The 17,211-nt window shown below is 44.1% G+C and overlaps 1 protein-coding gene across 5 annotated transcripts in view; it reads right to left on the reverse strand.

The window, feature by feature from the left end:
* LOC311039471 (plexin-B2-like) overlaps nucleotides 1-17,211 on the reverse strand; it is a 238,074-nt gene that overhangs the window by 91,011 nt on the left and 129,852 nt on the right. For 3 of the 5 annotated variants that reach the window (XM_084049374.1, XM_084049371.1, XM_084049372.1), the window contains one exon: nucleotides 13,147-13,205. The exons of the other annotated variants lie outside the window; for them this stretch is intronic. The gene's annotated coding sequence lies outside the window, so the exon portion shown is untranslated. The remainder of the gene's footprint in view (nucleotides 1-13,146; nucleotides 13,206-17,211) is intronic. 5 annotated transcript variants of the gene reach the window in all.

The raw sequence follows: 17,211 nt of genomic DNA on the forward strand, positions 1-17,211 counted from the left end.
ATTATGACGTTATTGGGCTATAAACATTCGTCGTTAAAATAGACCATGTTTCCCAAGTCCGACCAACCCCCCTCCTTCCCTCGAGGGAACCATTAATCCTCGATTCCCGGGAAGTTCCGGGGGAGAGCAGTGGTCACTTCGCTTACATGACAGTGATTGATTGATTGTGCGGGTTTCTGGGTGCAACCAAATACCCCGTCCACCCCAACCAGCCACCCCCCCCCCTACACACACACACACACACTTGATTACTCGAAACTCTCCAGAACGAGAGATTGCGGTTAGTCATATCAACTTCCACCAAGAAAGAGATGTCTGCTCCGCCGATTGGCTGATGGGTTAGGAGCTTACGGGCAGTGGTGGAATGTAATTAAGAGAAACAGGCCATTCAATATAGAGAGCTTTCACTTTGGTAAAATCTTGATGCAAATATATTTGTATTTCTTAGTCAAGTAAAAATGTGAATACAGGCTTTTACTTGCAACAGAATATTCCTACAGCTTATTGTGCTATTGCTACTTTTGCTCAAGTAAAAAAAAATCATCTAAGTACTTCTTCCATCATTGCTTGAGGGTGGGGTTGGGGGATGGGATGTCAAGGGGGTCGTGAGAATTCTGCATTTGAAAATACTCTTCCTGTTGGTCTAAAGAGGAAAGGAGTCAAATACAAAACAACTCAAAGTACCAATAAAATACGGGTATATATATGATTTCCATACAGTATATACATGTGTATTGGCTCGGGTGGAAACCTTGTATGTCCAAAACTGTGGGAAGAAAATAAGCTGTCTTCCTTTGGATCCAATGTAAAATTGGCTTAAGGGAGGACTGGCCGGCTGGCTGGCCAGCCGGCCGGCGGACGGGCGAACCAATTCGTCACCATGACTCAGCCATAACCATATAAGGAGTTCACAATGCAGCTACGCCGCTATTGCCAGTAGTTGCCGGCTCTGATAGACATATAATGCACTTCCGGAGAATACTCTCCTGAATCGCCCGCTGTTAAAACGCACCGTCAGGCCCGAACTCTAGAATCTATAAAACCCACAGTCAGACTTAAACACTTTCCTTTTAACTCAATCACTCAATTAACACATCCGACAGCAGCGATTTTTCCCATTTTGTTTCTTTTTCAAACAAAAAGCTGAACTCGTGTCACAGTTGAACAAAATGCCCGGTGACCCTGACAACAATACACTGCTTCTCACACATCAGACGAGGGGGTCACACGCTCGTTGGAAAGCCCACATTAATTCTGAAAGCACAATCAGCGCTTTGTTAGGTATTGAAATCTGTGTGAAAAATAATGAAAAACTGATGATTTTCTTTTTCTGTACGAGTGACCTCTCGCTCTGCCAGGTCACTCTAAAAAGAACCCAAACTGTGACTGTGACTGTGAGAGTACTGAACATTATTAACACTGTATTTCTAAGTAAGTAAGTACTTTTAAAAAAGAACACCAACAAGTAAAAATCCATGCTGCTGTTAAAGCCACAGTCTGTACATTTTATTTCCTTTCGAGGTTCAGTACTGGGACCAAATTTCTACCGTTGTTGTTCAGGGGGGATACTGCCCTTATGAGCTTCAGGCAATACTACTTGTCCACCAGTAGCTGTCCTACCTGACACCAGGGTCGAAATGTCTCAATGGAAGAGTAGGGAGCCTCCAACCACTGCACATGTACTAGTTATATTAACGTACCCTCTACCATAGAGAGTGGTTAACATTTTTATTTTTGTTCACAATAACTTCAAAATAAGTTCCAGATTGCAGCTTTAACTTAACTATGAGAGTATGCAAATGGACCAAATGGACCCTAATTTAGACAACAAAAACTCTTAGGCAAAAAAACAACTATGAAATGGGATCTGCTGCCTAAAAGATGGGGACTGGGGGTCCTTGACATGCAAAGTTTTGAGAATAACTGATCTAGACTTCTAGAGCAGTGGTTCTCAACCTTTTCAGGCAGCAACACTTCACTGGCCGCCGCCCCCCACCCCAAAAAAACCCTGTGTGTCCCGACCCACAGGTTGAGAACCACTGTTCTAGAGTGTGGTATGCCCATTTGCCCACACTGCGTCCTGATGTGAGGGCTGAGGTGAAGGTCATGAACTGGTGTTAACTGCCGCCAACAGGCTGCTGAACTGGTTTTATGGGACTGGTTTAAACGTTTTACAAAGAGCCGGGGCGTCGCAGGACCTCGACAACTGATACTAGCACGTACTGTACCAAGGTGATTTGGGGTTGAAATGGATCTGCTGATCCAGTGTCACATATCATAATGTCTATCTCCAATCTCCTCAATATCTCTCATATTTCACCCGTCTCTCGCTGATATCTTTCTCATATACACAGTACAAAGAGAGAGAGAGAGAGAGAGAGAGAGAGAGAGAGAGAGAGAGAGAGAGAGAGAGAGAGAGAGAGAGAGAGAGAGAGAGAGAGAGAGAGAGAGAGAGAGAGAGAGAGAGAGAGAGAGACAGACAGAGACTGGTCCACCCAGTGGAACCATGGGATTAGATATGGTTCCACACTATAGTGGTACGTGTCCTAACCACTTGGTTATGGGGTCGCCCCATTTTGTGGGTGTTTAAACCTCTTATTTTATTTTACAGCCACAGTAGAGACAGACAGGAAATGCAGAGAGAGAGAGAGAGCAGTTAAATGACAGAGCAACGGTCGGCCGGGAATCGAACCGGGGACTCGTTCATCAGGGCATCGTGCCCATGTGGTATGAGTCCTAACCGCTCGGCTATGGGGTCTCCCCAACACTAAGCATTTTAACTGTGTAGCTTTCAGACCAACTGTGACAACAAGCTTTTCTGTAAATGTTCCTCTCATGAAAGTGGGTCATTTTAAAAGGTCATGACCTCTGGGGACCGAGGCACATACCACACAACTCACAACGTCATGGGAAGGAATCCGGCTTGTAACCACATGAACCCTGTTTTGGGCATGTCATAATAGGCGATCACTCAGAGCAAAAATAGCAGATCTACAAAGTATCACAAGGTGGCGTGTTGTGATGCATTGTGAGCTTGTAAATCGGGTACATTCTGCAAAGAAATCTTGTGTAGAGGGAAAAAAGGGGGCAGAGTATTAGACTCCTGGGGGACCCCAGTCAACTAAGAATAATAGGGGTTGAGTGGTTAAACTGTGGTTGTGAGATTTTTTTTTTATTGATTGATTGAATACTTTATTAGTCAGATATGTAAACAGCACATGATACAATAAGACATTAAGGATAACACCAAAACAGTCCTGGAGACTTGTTTCCATTGTGGTCCTTGACATTCATGTAGGTATTTCACATGGACAATTGCATATCTCTCTGTGACAGTTAATTACCATCGATTGATATGCTGCAAATTAATATAATAATTATCATATTAATTATTGACAGGATGTCACTCATTTGAAACCCAAGAATTCCTTATACATTAACATCAAAACGTTGTCCCTTGACTTTTGTCATTTCGTTCTCAGTGGCAGTGAGGCGTAGGTCATGACCTCTGACGGAGGGGGCGCCATTGTTACCAGTGTGTAGGAAGTCAGTTAAAGAGTGTTTAAAAGGCTGTTAAGTATGTGCTCGGGTCAGAGGTCACATAGTTTCTTTTTACACAGTGTCTGGGAGGCAGTGTGAGTGTATTCTCTCTGCTATGAGCCGGAGAGTCCTTATTTGACACGGTAAAGACTACTGAGTCGCTGCTTAAGTGTGTGTGTGTGTGTACACATGCTAGCGTGATAAAGGGAGGCCAGTCTGAAAGGTATGATGCCAAATGACTGAACACACTTACTCACTAGCAGCAGTGTTTAGAGCCAACAACATTACATGCATTTAGTACTTTGGTTAGTGCCTACTATTGTGGCTGGCAGTGGCCACTATTTGTTTACACACACACACACACACACACACACACACACACACACACACACACACACACACACACACACACACACACACACACACACACACACACACACACACACACACACACACACACACACACACACACACACACACACACCAGTAGGGGGTGATAAAGAGCAGGGCAACACACACAGCTGCACTGATCTTATCCACAGCCAGTCTACCTGCCTATAGCCTGTCTACCTGACAGATCTGTCCGTCAACCTGCGTTCAGGGACAGGTCTCAGCTGGTGTTAATTAGCTCCATTGTTCAGTGAGCTCCAGCCTTCTGGCTGCAACAATAGCAATCAGCCGTCATTTAAACCCACTGGTTCTCAACCTGTGGGCCGGGGCCCACTGGTGGGACGCGAGGGTATTTGCAAGTGGGCCCCCCAAATAATGTGGCAAAACACTAAGATTGTGTTGATAATATGACATTAATATTTGGAAAAATGTATGTCAAATGTCATGGTATATTTTCTTTAAAACCTCAAAAAGTGAGTTTTCATTGTGATACTGATAGATAAGAACTTAAAGTATACCATGTTAGTCCCATTGATAAAGTTGTTGTTTTTTTTGTTTTGTTGTAAAGCGACTTTGGGTACTAAGAAAAGCGCTACATAAATTTGACATTATTATCCATTTTGGGCGGGAACCCCTATTTGTAACTATACCATTCAGGACGGGAACCCCTTTTGGGGTTCTTGTTGCTATGTACAGTATATAGCAACATACATTTGTTGTACTTTTGAATACATATTTGAAGTTTTTCAGAAAACTTAGGTCAGGATTTAGAAGGCGTTTTTAGAATCGGCCTCAGGTCTAAATGGCTTAAGCCGGAACACAATCAATTGATTATAAAAAAGTCTCTGAAAAGTGCACTGCCGGGTAAAGTGGCCAGATGGGTGGGCCGCGAACACTTTTGACATTTTCAACCCCGAAAAGGTTGAGAACCACTGATTTAAACCCAGGAGAGACTGCAGACTAGGCTTGGGGCGAAATCCAAAATGGAACATCACAATATTTGATGTAACGTTGCTAACAAATATCACAATATTTGATATTATTGTGTTAACAACAATCACACTATTCAATATTGTTGACTACTGGTCCAAGCTTACAAGAGATATCTGGCTGAGACTGAGACTCTTTCTTTGAGCTACAACAATTGGTCAAAAGAATCCTCCTTTCAACAGTGTGTGTGCATATGTTGTGTGTGTGACTGTGTGTGTGTGTGTGTGTGTGTGTGTGTGTGTGTGTGTGTGTGTGTGTGTGTGTGTGTGTGTGTGTGTGTGTGTGTGTGTGTGTGTGTGTGTGGTGTACGTGTCAGCAGGACAGCGTTAGTCGGCCATGCTTCAGTGTGTTAATTATGTAAATTGGTCATTAAGAACCCCTTAAGGGAGGCAGCAACACACACACACACACACACACAAACACACACACACACACACACACACACACACACAGCTAATGGAGTTGAAATTAAGCCAAAGCTATGACCTTCCTTATGTCTCTCTCTCTCTGTGTTTCAATTCAATGGGGCTTTATTGGCATGGGAAACATACAGTATGTTTCCCATGCCAAGTGTGAAATAACACCAAACAAAAATAAGTTATAAATATTACTACCAGAATAAAGCAATGTGTAAACATGTTCCATTTGGTTACTTACTACCAATCATTTAGCTGAGGAGGCCCTGGAAACCCCTCAAGGACCCCCGGGGACCTCCGGGGGTCACCCCATCTCCTCTCTGTCTCTCCTTCTCGATCCTCTCTACCTCTGTTATTTCTCTGTCTGTCTGTCTGTCTGTCTCAGGCTGTGTTTCAGCTGTCTGTCTCTATTAAACCCTGTGTGTGTGTGTGTGTGTGTGTGTGTGTGTGTGTGTGTGTGTGTGTGTGTGTGTGTGTGTGTGTGTGTGTGTGTGTGTGTGTGTGTGTGCCCAAGTTGTCATTTCATTCAGTGAGAACTGTGTGTGAAGTTTTTTTTTATCGTCCACAGCAGAATATTACATTCATGTTATTCATGAGATAGGAGCAGGTGTACAGTCTCTAGGACCACCTATCAACTCTCTCTGTGTGTGTGTGTGTGTGTGTGTGTGTGTGTGTGTGTGTGTGTGTGTGTGTGTGTGTGTGTGTGTGTGTGTGTGTGTGTGTGTGGTCAGTAGAGCATGACAGACTAAAAACTTGCCAGCCTTTCTTTCTCTGCACCACCTCTCTCTCACTTTCTCTCTCAGAACTCTTTATCTCTCTCTCTTCCCCCTTCTCTCACTCTCTGTGTGTGTGTGTGTGTGTGTGTGTGTGTGTGTGTGTGTGTGTGTGTGTGTGTGTGTGTGTGTGTGTGTGTGTGTGTGTGTGTGTGTGTGTGTGTGTGTGTGTGTGTGTGTGTGTGTGTCTCTCTCTCCCCCCTCGTTATTAAAACTAATATGGTAAAAAGTTAATCAAGAAATGTTATAGGCTGGCATTTATGTCTCTCAAATGTGCGTACGCGCGCACACACACACACACACACACACACACACACACACACACACACACACACACACACACACACACACACACACACACACAATCTCATCAATTCTCTGCACAGATTTATGCCAGCACGCCAGGTCGACTAAATCAAACAGGATTAGATGATGGACAAGGCATATTAATCCATCCCAGAGAGACTGAGGCAAAAATCCATCACAGGGCCTAGTTATGAAAAATGATATTTACCCAGTCCAACCAATCCAATCAGGCGCGTGTGCGTGTGTGTGTGTGTGTGTGTGAGAGAGAGAGTCCAGCAGATGGAAGACAATAAATAAACATGGCTTCCAGGAGGCAGAGGAAATTGTTGCTCTCGGGGAGAAACCTTGCATCTCCCTATTTCGTACTTCATCATACAAGAGCGTCGCACAAAAGTAGTGAAAATAGCCGATCTACAAGCTCACAACGCGTCACGATGTGACGCGTTGTGAGCTTGTAGATCGGCTATTTACACTATTTTAAAACGTTTTAAAAATAATAATAAAAAAGGAACATATGAGGTTTTCACCTGACAGCAACAAAGTAGTGTGCAGCAGCTCTGCTGGTTCAGTATTATACCGTTTTTTTTTCCCCCCGGTAAATAACTTTTTCATCCACAGCACCCACACCACACCCACAGTTACCTTATAGAACCGTACATTTATGTCATATTACGGCGCGTAAACTTGAGAGAATAGCCATTTCCATGTAGACAGATTGAAAATAACTTTATACTTGACATTTAACCACTTGAGCCCCAGCATCCCTATTCTGGGGGGGAAATTGAACCAGAGCTGAGCTGATCTACAAGCGACGTGCTATTTTTTAGATTTGGCGTAGATAGAAAAAGAACTCTTCAAGTACCGTGCAACTCAGGTCCTTTTGACTTATCTAAAGTGTCTAAGTGGTTAAATTGAAGTGCTATTGATATATTATCAAAGTATTCTGTGGCACCCCTGGACTTGCGTCACGGCACCCACTTTCAGAAACCCTGTGCTATATGACAGACCACCTTCAACCTACAGTGATTGTTTTGCATTGAGTTCCACTGCTTAGACGTTGATCTACAGCAGTGATTCTCAGACTTTTTCATGTCAAGGACCCCCAAAATTATGTTTTTTTTTGGCTGCGGATCCTCTGTCTCAAAAAATATTTGTACCAGGATTTAAAGAAAAAAGCAGATCTGCAAGCTCATAGCGCGGCACAAATAGCATGAGTGCCGTGCAATGAGATTGTAGATCTGCTTTTTTTTTTGTGAAAATGTGTGCAAATCTTTGAATATACTGTATATATTTTTTAAAGCGAACATTTGTAACAAATCTTTGCTTCTGGGGTGGTGCCTGGAAGAAAATATTTTGAGATGGGGAGGGGGGGGAGATAGTAAATAAATATAATTTTGGGGGTCCTTGACATGAAAAAGTTTGAGAACCACTGCATTATAGCAGTGGATTGAGAGAGAGGGTTTTTGTCCAACCAAGCAACAACAGAAGAGGGCTGGGACCACGTCGGGCGGGACTTGACAAAGGCTCAATTGAACCAAAATGGACACGCAAAGGGTCCACAATGCATTTCTCACGACTCACTAACTATAAAGGAGTATTTTATCTTCGGTATGAACCCATCGTGTCGTGTGACCAGAAAGTCACCGCCGGTTTGAATCCTTCGATTGAAGTGGCCGGCCCGGGGGTCATTTGGGCTGGAGGAAGTATACTGTTAGACAAAAACACTGTCTTATCGGCCAGCGGTCCGGACTCTAATGTAGCCTGACAGCGCATCGCGGGTTCGAGTCCCGTTCCGCAGCATGTCTCTCCCCATCTCTCTCTCCATGTTTCCTGTCCATCTCCACTTATAGACTATCAATAAAAGGCAGAAAAGCCCCCAAAAAGTTCTTAATTTTCTCGTCTATGCAAAGGCAGCTACAGCCGAGCACCACATGTTTGACCCATAATTGTTCCAGTGGAAAAAAACGACAACAATTTGACAATCTAAAAAATATCAGATCTATAAACGTGTGGTCAGCATGGTTCCAACAGGCCTCTTCTCTCTGACTGAAGGCCATTTTTAACCATCTCTTTCGGACGTCGGGGCTCGGATAAGCTTTCTGAACTACAGTTCGGAGGGAGGTGCACGGTTCCGAGAAAATGCATCCAAAGCGTGCGCGCGTGCGTGCGTGCGTGCGTGCGTCAGATATTTAATGTAGAGCGAAAACAGAAAAGACACTAGCAGAGAGCCCTGAGGGACTCTATATGGGCTTTAAGTGGTTGGACTCCATTCCTATCAGTAGAAAACAGCCTCCGTTAGATTGCACTCTAACTGCTGCAGCTCCAGTTAAACAGCCGTCAGCCGCCATCCGTCTCTATTTTAGTTTTATTATGATGAGGACCCCCCCTCCCCCCATCCCCCTACAGTATATTCCTTTCCTGCGTAATTCTCTCAGCTCCACTCTATTAGGCTGTCAGTCATGCAGTGTGTGTGTGTGTGTGTGTGTGTGTGTGTGTGTGTGTGTGTGTGTGTGTGTGTGTGTGTGTGTGTGTGTGTGGGGGGGGGGGGGGGGGGCTATCATCATGGTTTAGAGTTTATATGAAGAAGAGACACCACCCCCCCATACTAATACAATGTGATGTGCAGAAGAATGAATGATAATCCATACGAGAGAGAGGGGGAGACAGAGCGAGACAGACAGAAAGAGAGAGAGGGAGGGAGGGTGAGAGGGAGGGAGGGAGATGGGTTTTGTGTATGAAAAGTGTTTGTATATGTGTGTAATGGCATATTTTGTGTGTGAATATCAGCATGTCATTTTGTGTGTGTGTGTGTGTGTGTGTGTGTGTGTGTGTGTGTGTGTGTGTGTGTGTGTGTGGTGTCGTATTTCTTAGCGAGGTTATGCGTGTGAATGTTCTCCGGTCTGAATAGAGCACTTGAGAGGCCAACAGCACACTCCACTGCCCTAATGACACACTGTGCGTGCGTGCGTGCGTGCATGTGTGCGTGTGTGCGTGCATGCGTGCGTGCGTATTTGGGGAGTTAGGTTAACTTTGCTGCACACTGGTGTCGCTCCCCGATAAAAGCTGCTCTACAAGCTCACACAATGTGTCACAGTGTGACATGTTGTTGGGTGTGTGTGTGTGTGTGTGTGTGTGTGTGTGTGTGTGTGTGTGTGTGTGTGTGTGTGTGTGTGTGTGTGTGTGTGTGTGTGTGTGTGTGTGTGTGTGTGTGTGTGTGTGTGTGTGTGTGTGTGGTCCAAGAGAAAGAGACAAAAGAAAAGGAGCAGAAAAAGAAAAGTGAACTGGAGCGCTGGTGAAAAGGAGAACAGGACTCCCTAGAGTTCCTCATTCTCCTCCTCCTCCTCCTCTCTGTTACTCCTTTATTTCTTCCCTCTCTTCACTCCTCCTCCCCTCTTGATCTGCACCTCTGCCCCTCCTTCACCCGCCCTGTTTATCTCTCTGACAATCTCTCTCTCTCTTTCTCCCCCAATCTCTCTGTTGCTAACCTGGATGACACACAACACCCTTGTAATCCCTGAGAGACACAGAGAGAGAATGAGAGTGAGAGAGAGAGAGAGACAGAGATAAAGGGGGAGAAAGAGAGAGGAGAGAAAGAAAGAGAGGGGGAGATGAGTGATAAATAGATGGAGAAAGAGAGAGAGAGGGGAAAGAGGGAGAGAGTGAGAGATAGGGGGAGAGAGAAAGAGAGGAGGAGTGAGAGGCAGAAACTGAGGAGGAAAGACTGAGGAGAGGAAAAGAAGACGGTGTTGGTAGACAGAGAGACAGACAGAAAGACAGACAGACAACCAGACATAAGGAGACAGACAGGCTTTAAAAACAAAGTAAACTGAACATCTAATAGAAATAGAAAATAGAAAAAATTGACACCACTTTGAAAGTGGTTAAACTGCCACAATAATCTTCCTCTTTCGGCTAATTCCCATCAGGGTTTCGCCAAAGCAGATCATGTGTTTCCATCTGCGGCACAATAATCGAATGAATGAAAATGTATTTAGCCTATTATTTGTTTGTTTTCGATTTCTCCTTTCCTTTCGACTCGGCCACCCTGGCGGCTCCTGGAACGGCCACCACTTTGAAAACCTGTGGGTTAACTTGAGTTACACCTCTCAGAGTCAGTTAAGGACACACGATTCTTTCGTTTTCGTTTTCTCCCTCTGTGCTCGGCTGGCCCTCTGACTCCTACTGGAAAGACCTGTCTGTCTGCTGTCTGTGTTGTAAAGCCAGCCCGTGGTGTGATCGACAGGGACCTGTCTGTCTGTCTGTCTGTGTTGTAAAGCCAGTCAATGTGATCTGGACTCTACGGAGACTTTACGGAGGCTTTGGAAATGCGTAGAGAAACAGACTGAACATTTCAGTCAAACGTCTCCCAAAGGAGGAATTAGCAGCTAGATGGGCAGGCTGAACGGACAGGATAGCATCTCCTTGCTGTCAGGCGAAAAACCTCATGTCTCCATATTTAATTTTTCGAGTTTAAATTAATGCCCTGCTTCGCAAAAATAGCAGATCTACAAGCTCACAACCTGTGTGAGCTTGTAGATCTGCTATTTTTGCTACTTTTTAATTTTTGTTTTAACCCATTAAGACCTGGAACTGTGTCATTTTTAGATTTGAGCTAAAAAGCATTATTTTACACTTTGGGCTATTCAAAAATAGCAGATATACAAGCTCGTAGCGCGGCACCGAGTGCCGCGCTACGAGCTTGTAGATCTGCTATTTTTGAAAAATCGTGAAAATGTGTGCAAATCTTTGAATATATATATTTTTAAAGCGAACATTTTTAACTCAAATCTTTGCTTCTGGGGGTCCCTGGAACAAAATATTTTATGGGGGTCCGCGGCCAAATACATATCATTTTGGGGGTCCTTGACATGAAAAAGATTGAACACCACTGATATAGAAACATACGTTTTTCAGAATACTGTTGAGATTTAGGAGACATGTAGAATCGGCTTCAGGTCTCAATGGGGGGTAAATTCAGGCTGTTATCACAGCTAAGAGCAAGAAAGTGCACAACAGTAAATACAGCCATAAACCATACATCAGTAGAAATACAGCAACACCTGCTTGCAGACAAACATTGTGTCGCCGTTGGGAAGAAAGAAACCTTGTATCTCCGTGTTTCACCATTGAAATTCTTCGACTATAATGACATGCCCGAAAAAGGGAGGCCAAGAATGAAAGTCTGACGGTTTTATAAAGATTTTAAGCAGTGAAAAGTATTAACTACAGCTTGTTAAATAATAATAAGAGAGAGAGAGAGAGAGAGAGAGAGAGAGAGAGAGAGAGAGAGAGAGAGAGAGAGAGAGAGAGAGAGAGAGAGACTGCATGTACTGCCTTTGAATGGTGCAAATACAGAATATAATTCTGTGTGTACAGTAAGTGTTAAAATTATGTTTTTATGTAGACACACCCACCAGTGCATTGAGTATACATGGATTTCACTTAATTACCACCCACCTGATCCAGTCCCTCCACCTCCTCCTATATGACCACCTACCTGTCCTAGTCCCCACTGCAACACACATTCTTTGTTTTTTTCATTTGCTGAAAAGTGTCATTTTCTGGACGTACAAGGTTTCCCCCCGACAGGGACGATATGCTCCACGTATCCTGGCTCACAAACACACCCACACAATAACAATTCAACAGTAAAAAACATTGAAAAAAGCAGAGAGGCTTTGAAACGATGTAAAGCTACAGCACATTGGGAGTCATTTGGAGAGTACTGTACCCCGCCACCAGCCATTATGGAAGACGCCTGTTGTCACATTTGTGGCAAAATGAATTTGTGACTTCTGGAATTAACAGAGGCATGGAGGGGGTTTATTGCAAAAGACAAAATGCACATAAAATAATGTCTGAGAAGAAATGACAACAGTGTTCTCAAACAGTGTGCTGCTGTGGAATATGAAATCACCAAAGCAATGGCTGACAACATACACCAACTAAACGGAGTTGAAGTTATGCCTGATTCAGTTGCGTGCCAGTGTCACACTGCATTTGATGTATGTGTTGACCTTGCTTATTGTAAGTCACTCTGGATAAGAGTGTTTAATAAATAGAGATAACAGGACAGAGAGAGAGAGACACATGTGCACGCACGCAAGACTGCGCATGGACGCAGGGAGAGAGAGAGAGAGGGAGAGACTCTTCTCAAACGTGTGTGTTCTCATACTGAACGTTATTTGTGTAATAATAATAAATGCATCCACGTCAGTTCCCAGACTTGTGGTTCAAAGTTTATTGTACGACAGACAAACAGAAGGGTTAGGAGGGGCGGGTGCACAGGTGTGTCCATGCAACAGGTGGCTTCCAGATGCATGAACGAACACACACACACACACACACACACACACACTACTCTCGTTGTTTGCCCACGATTATGTCTGTCTACCTCCTCATCTCCAGCCAATCACCATCCAGTTATGAGTCAACGGCAGTGAAAGGCGTGAGCCGCCCAAAACACATTTGGGTGTGTCTTTGTCTCTGTGTGTGTGTGTGTGTGTGTGTGTGTGTGTGTGTGTGTGTGTGTGTGTGTGTGTGTGTGTGTGTGTGTGTGTGTGTGTGTGTGTGTGTGTGTGTGTGTGTGTGTGCATTTACAACATTTACTTTGCGTATAAAAGCCCCCTAATGGAAATGTACAACAAACGCTCATTCTCTAACAGAGAAGAGAAGAGAAGAGAAGAGAAGAGAAGAGAAGAGAAGAGAAGAAAAATAAAACGTTATCTTACTGTTCAGTGTTTAGGTCTGGGTTCTGATGACATTCACTGCCTCACTGGTCTGTCCTCACCTGAACAAACAGAGAAACAGATTACAAAGAATATATTATATACCATGTTTTTTTATGTTTATATAAAACCTTTCTTTCTGTTTATTTTGTTTTGAGATGAGAGGATACATGATTGAGCATTAATGATAATATAAACACAGACGGAAGCAATTGCAGGATAAACTGATGAGAGGAGAGGAGAGCTAACGTAAACAGGAAGAGCTGAGAGCCAAAACAAAACAAAATGATACCAGTTATTTCCACCGTCACATTGTCAGTGACTGAGGGCCATTGTAATGAGTGCCATTACAGTATGTCCTGATAACTGCACTCCAGTCAACCACCCTGTTTATTTGTAACCTAGCAATGACCACCATCCGCAGGTGTTACTAACATGGTATTACTTTTCTGCTTTATCAGCATAATATGAATAATTAAAACATGGGACAGTATAAATGTAATAATAGACTCAAGGTCGTGTTATGCAGTGAGATATCAGCACTGGTCTTTGGCCTCCTGCCTAAAGTACGACCGCAGCACACCAGTGCCAATATCTCGCGGTATAGTACTCCTTTGTGCGTACTATACTGCTTAAAAAACACTTAAAGCTGCCTGGAATGCCCTGCATGGGACGAGGAGGGTGTGGAAATCTGAAATGAGAGATAACTTCAAGAGCCGGCTGTTCGTAGAATCGTAGCTACAGTGGCGTCAGTGCTGCTGCATGGCGCCGAGACATGGACGCTCAGAGCACAAAAGGAAAAGGCCCTGGACAGCGTCTACACAAGAATGCTATGAATGGCCTGGACCGCTGGCGTAGCGGTCCAGGAACCCAGGCTCAGTGTAGCCTGACAGCGTGTCGCGGGTTCGAGTCCCGATCCCGACGGCCTTTGCTGCATGTCACTCCCCATCTCTCTCTCCCCATTTCCTGTCAGCCTACTGTCCTGTCAATAAAGGCATAAAAGCCCCCCCCCCCCCAAAAAAAAAAAAGAAAGAAAGAAAAAAAAGAGTGCTACGAATGACACTTGGCTCACATGGATGAACATCATCACTGTGTCTGGCACCCGGGACTGGTGGGCAAGCAAAATGACACTGTGTGAGCCAACACAAGGTACAGCTAGGATGGGAAATAAGCGCACCACCTACTGTAGGTAGGTAGACACACTGCGGTGCGACAGCAGAGCTAACGACACTGCAGAGCTCAAGACCCTGATGCTAGGGTGTGGAGGGCAGTGATTCAGTCCCGAGTTGGTGTTTGCTAGACCGCACTCTCGCGTCGCAAAGCATAACTCTTTTTAATGAATAAAACATTATTTTAACCAATCTGTAGGTACAGTATGTAGACTAGATGTATTTTAATACAATGTAACTAACATAACAGCAGTGGTTGCATTTAGTCTCTCTGTACTGGTTGACAGGAGGTGTTGACGCGCACGCACGCGCGCGCACACACACACACACACACACACACACACACACACACACACACACACACACACACACACACACACACACACACACACACACACACACACACACACACACACACACACACACACACACACACACACACACACACACACACACACACACACACACACACACACACACACACACACACAGGGTATACAATCTTTAGAACGTCGTATTTATTGTTCTGAATGCTTCCTGAAGAAATGTTTGAATAGTTGAATAGAAAACACAAAAGTGCAATCACTCTCCCCTCAAAGCAAGCGCACACACACACTCACACGTTGCTGGTGGGGTAGATAATCTTGACAGAATAATTGTATTCTCTCATTAAATCCTCCCAGATGCTTCTGAAGAATATATGAATAGCTTTACGTGAAGAAAAAAAACAACACACACACAGATAAATAGAAGAGCAGCATTTACCCTCTGCACACACACACACACACACACACACACACAGACACACACATAAGTTAATCACGTTAACCAATAGGGATGCTAGGGTTCACGCATATAAAAGGGATGGTTCACCCAATTCTTATTGTCTATCAATTACACACTCCATGGAGCCTTGAATTCATGGATATTGTTTTGCATTCCTAATCCTAAGCCAATAAGTTTATGTCCAGCAGAGTCTCCGGTTCATTTTGGGGGTGAACTATCCCTTTAAAGCAAGCATACATGCATAATATGTGCATTGACCTTACAAACCAGTGTTTCCTCGGATGAAGTTGTAACTGTGGTGCGGAGCATGCGCGCGTGTACGCACACGATACTGGTGGGACATTTGTCCCTCACAAGTATAGTAGTACAAACGCACACACATCACACTAGGTATGAAAGGCAGGACTAATGGAGGGTTTTATTGATTAGCGAGGCAGTGAGTTGATTGATGATTGGGTGCTCGTCCCCTGGGAGGTGCGCTTGTTTTAATCTACACACACACACACACACACCCCCACACCCCTGTGGGAGCTCTCAGGAGTTTGAACAGAGCAGTCACATTTAATTAAACAGGACGTCACACAGGGGAATGAGCTGTGTGCACTGTAACACACACACACACACACACACACACACACACACACACACACACACACACACACACACACACACACACACACACACACACACACACACACACACACACCTGTGTCACGTGCACACAAACACACAGGTAAACATACAGTACACACACAAACAAACACAACCTTGAAAGGAGACACACAAATGCATGCATGCACGCACGCACACAGTGATGAGACATTTCACACAAAACACACACTACTAAATCAAAAGTTGCATGCTTATCTTGCACAAAGCTTCCAGCCAGATGCACACACACATATATGCATGTGCGCTCTCAGAATAAGCGTTAATTTAATTAAGGTTCAGGATTGTACTGTGTAGAGCTCAACAGATAATCTCTCTGTCTTTCCCTCAGACCCTGTCTCTCTCTCTCTCCCATTCTCTACCTCCTGTCTCGCTCTCTGTGGATGGGAACCAGATGTGATCAGCCGTGTTCCGGAACCTTTTTTCTAGACCATGACTCTCTAGGCACGCACGCACACACACACACACACACACACACACACACACACACACACACACACACACACACACACACACACGGGTATAGGTGCGTTTGCCAAGAGACAGAAAGAAAGGGGGGGAAATGTGTGTGTGCGTGTACACATTTGTCATTTTAACAATGAGCCAGTTTAGACCCTGTGGGTTTCCTACCATATGCAGAATACATTAAACCTTCACTTGTAGCTGTGAAGCAGAACGGAGAGACCCATAACAAGAGAGAGAGAGAAGTACAGAGAGAGAGAGAGAGAGAGAGAGAGAGAGAGAGAGAGAGAGAGAGAGAGAGAGAGAGAGAGAGAGAGAGAACAGAGAAAGTAGAGGATTGAAGCTGTTAAAGCCATTAGTGAAGCAGTGAGTAGGTTTATAAAACATTATATATAGCAGAGCATGTTGACTTCCTCCATACTGTAGTTTTCCCAGATGCTAAGAGTGTTATGGACGGGTAGCAAATCACCAGCTCCTACACTCCGAAAGCGTGAAGTGTTCATTGAGCCACTTGAACAATATAGCAGGGCGGAATTTTGATACCATAGTGCACTTGGTGATACAAGCGCGAAATTTGGCACAGATGACCTTCATATGACCCTAATTGATAATCAACCTCTGGCCACGCGGAATTCCTAAGATTTCAAGATGGCCACCACCAGTTTTCAAAATGGCTGCAACTGGGCCAATGTGTTGGACTATATCGCTTTGCTGGGGCTTATTTTAATATAAGAGAATATTTTCTGGAGGTATTCCTACCAAGTAAGATAAAAAATAACATTAGGTTCCAATATGGCGGCATATTTTCCAATATGGCTGCCGATAAATTGCAGAAATGTGCATCTGCTTATGGTTTATCCACATGAGCTTGTAGTACATGTATTTGTATTAATTATCATACACAGAATCCATTTATGGAACATTTGAAAGTGATTTATTAGCTTGGTAAAGCTTAGTGCTTACTTTTTGTTTTGTTATTAAG

Source organism: Gymnoscopelus microlampas, assembly GCF_963454915.1.
Source record: "Gymnoscopelus microlampas genome assembly, chromosome: 23".
In the NCBI taxonomy this organism is placed as follows: domain Eukaryota; kingdom Metazoa; phylum Chordata; class Actinopteri; order Myctophiformes; family Myctophidae; genus Gymnoscopelus; species Gymnoscopelus microlampas.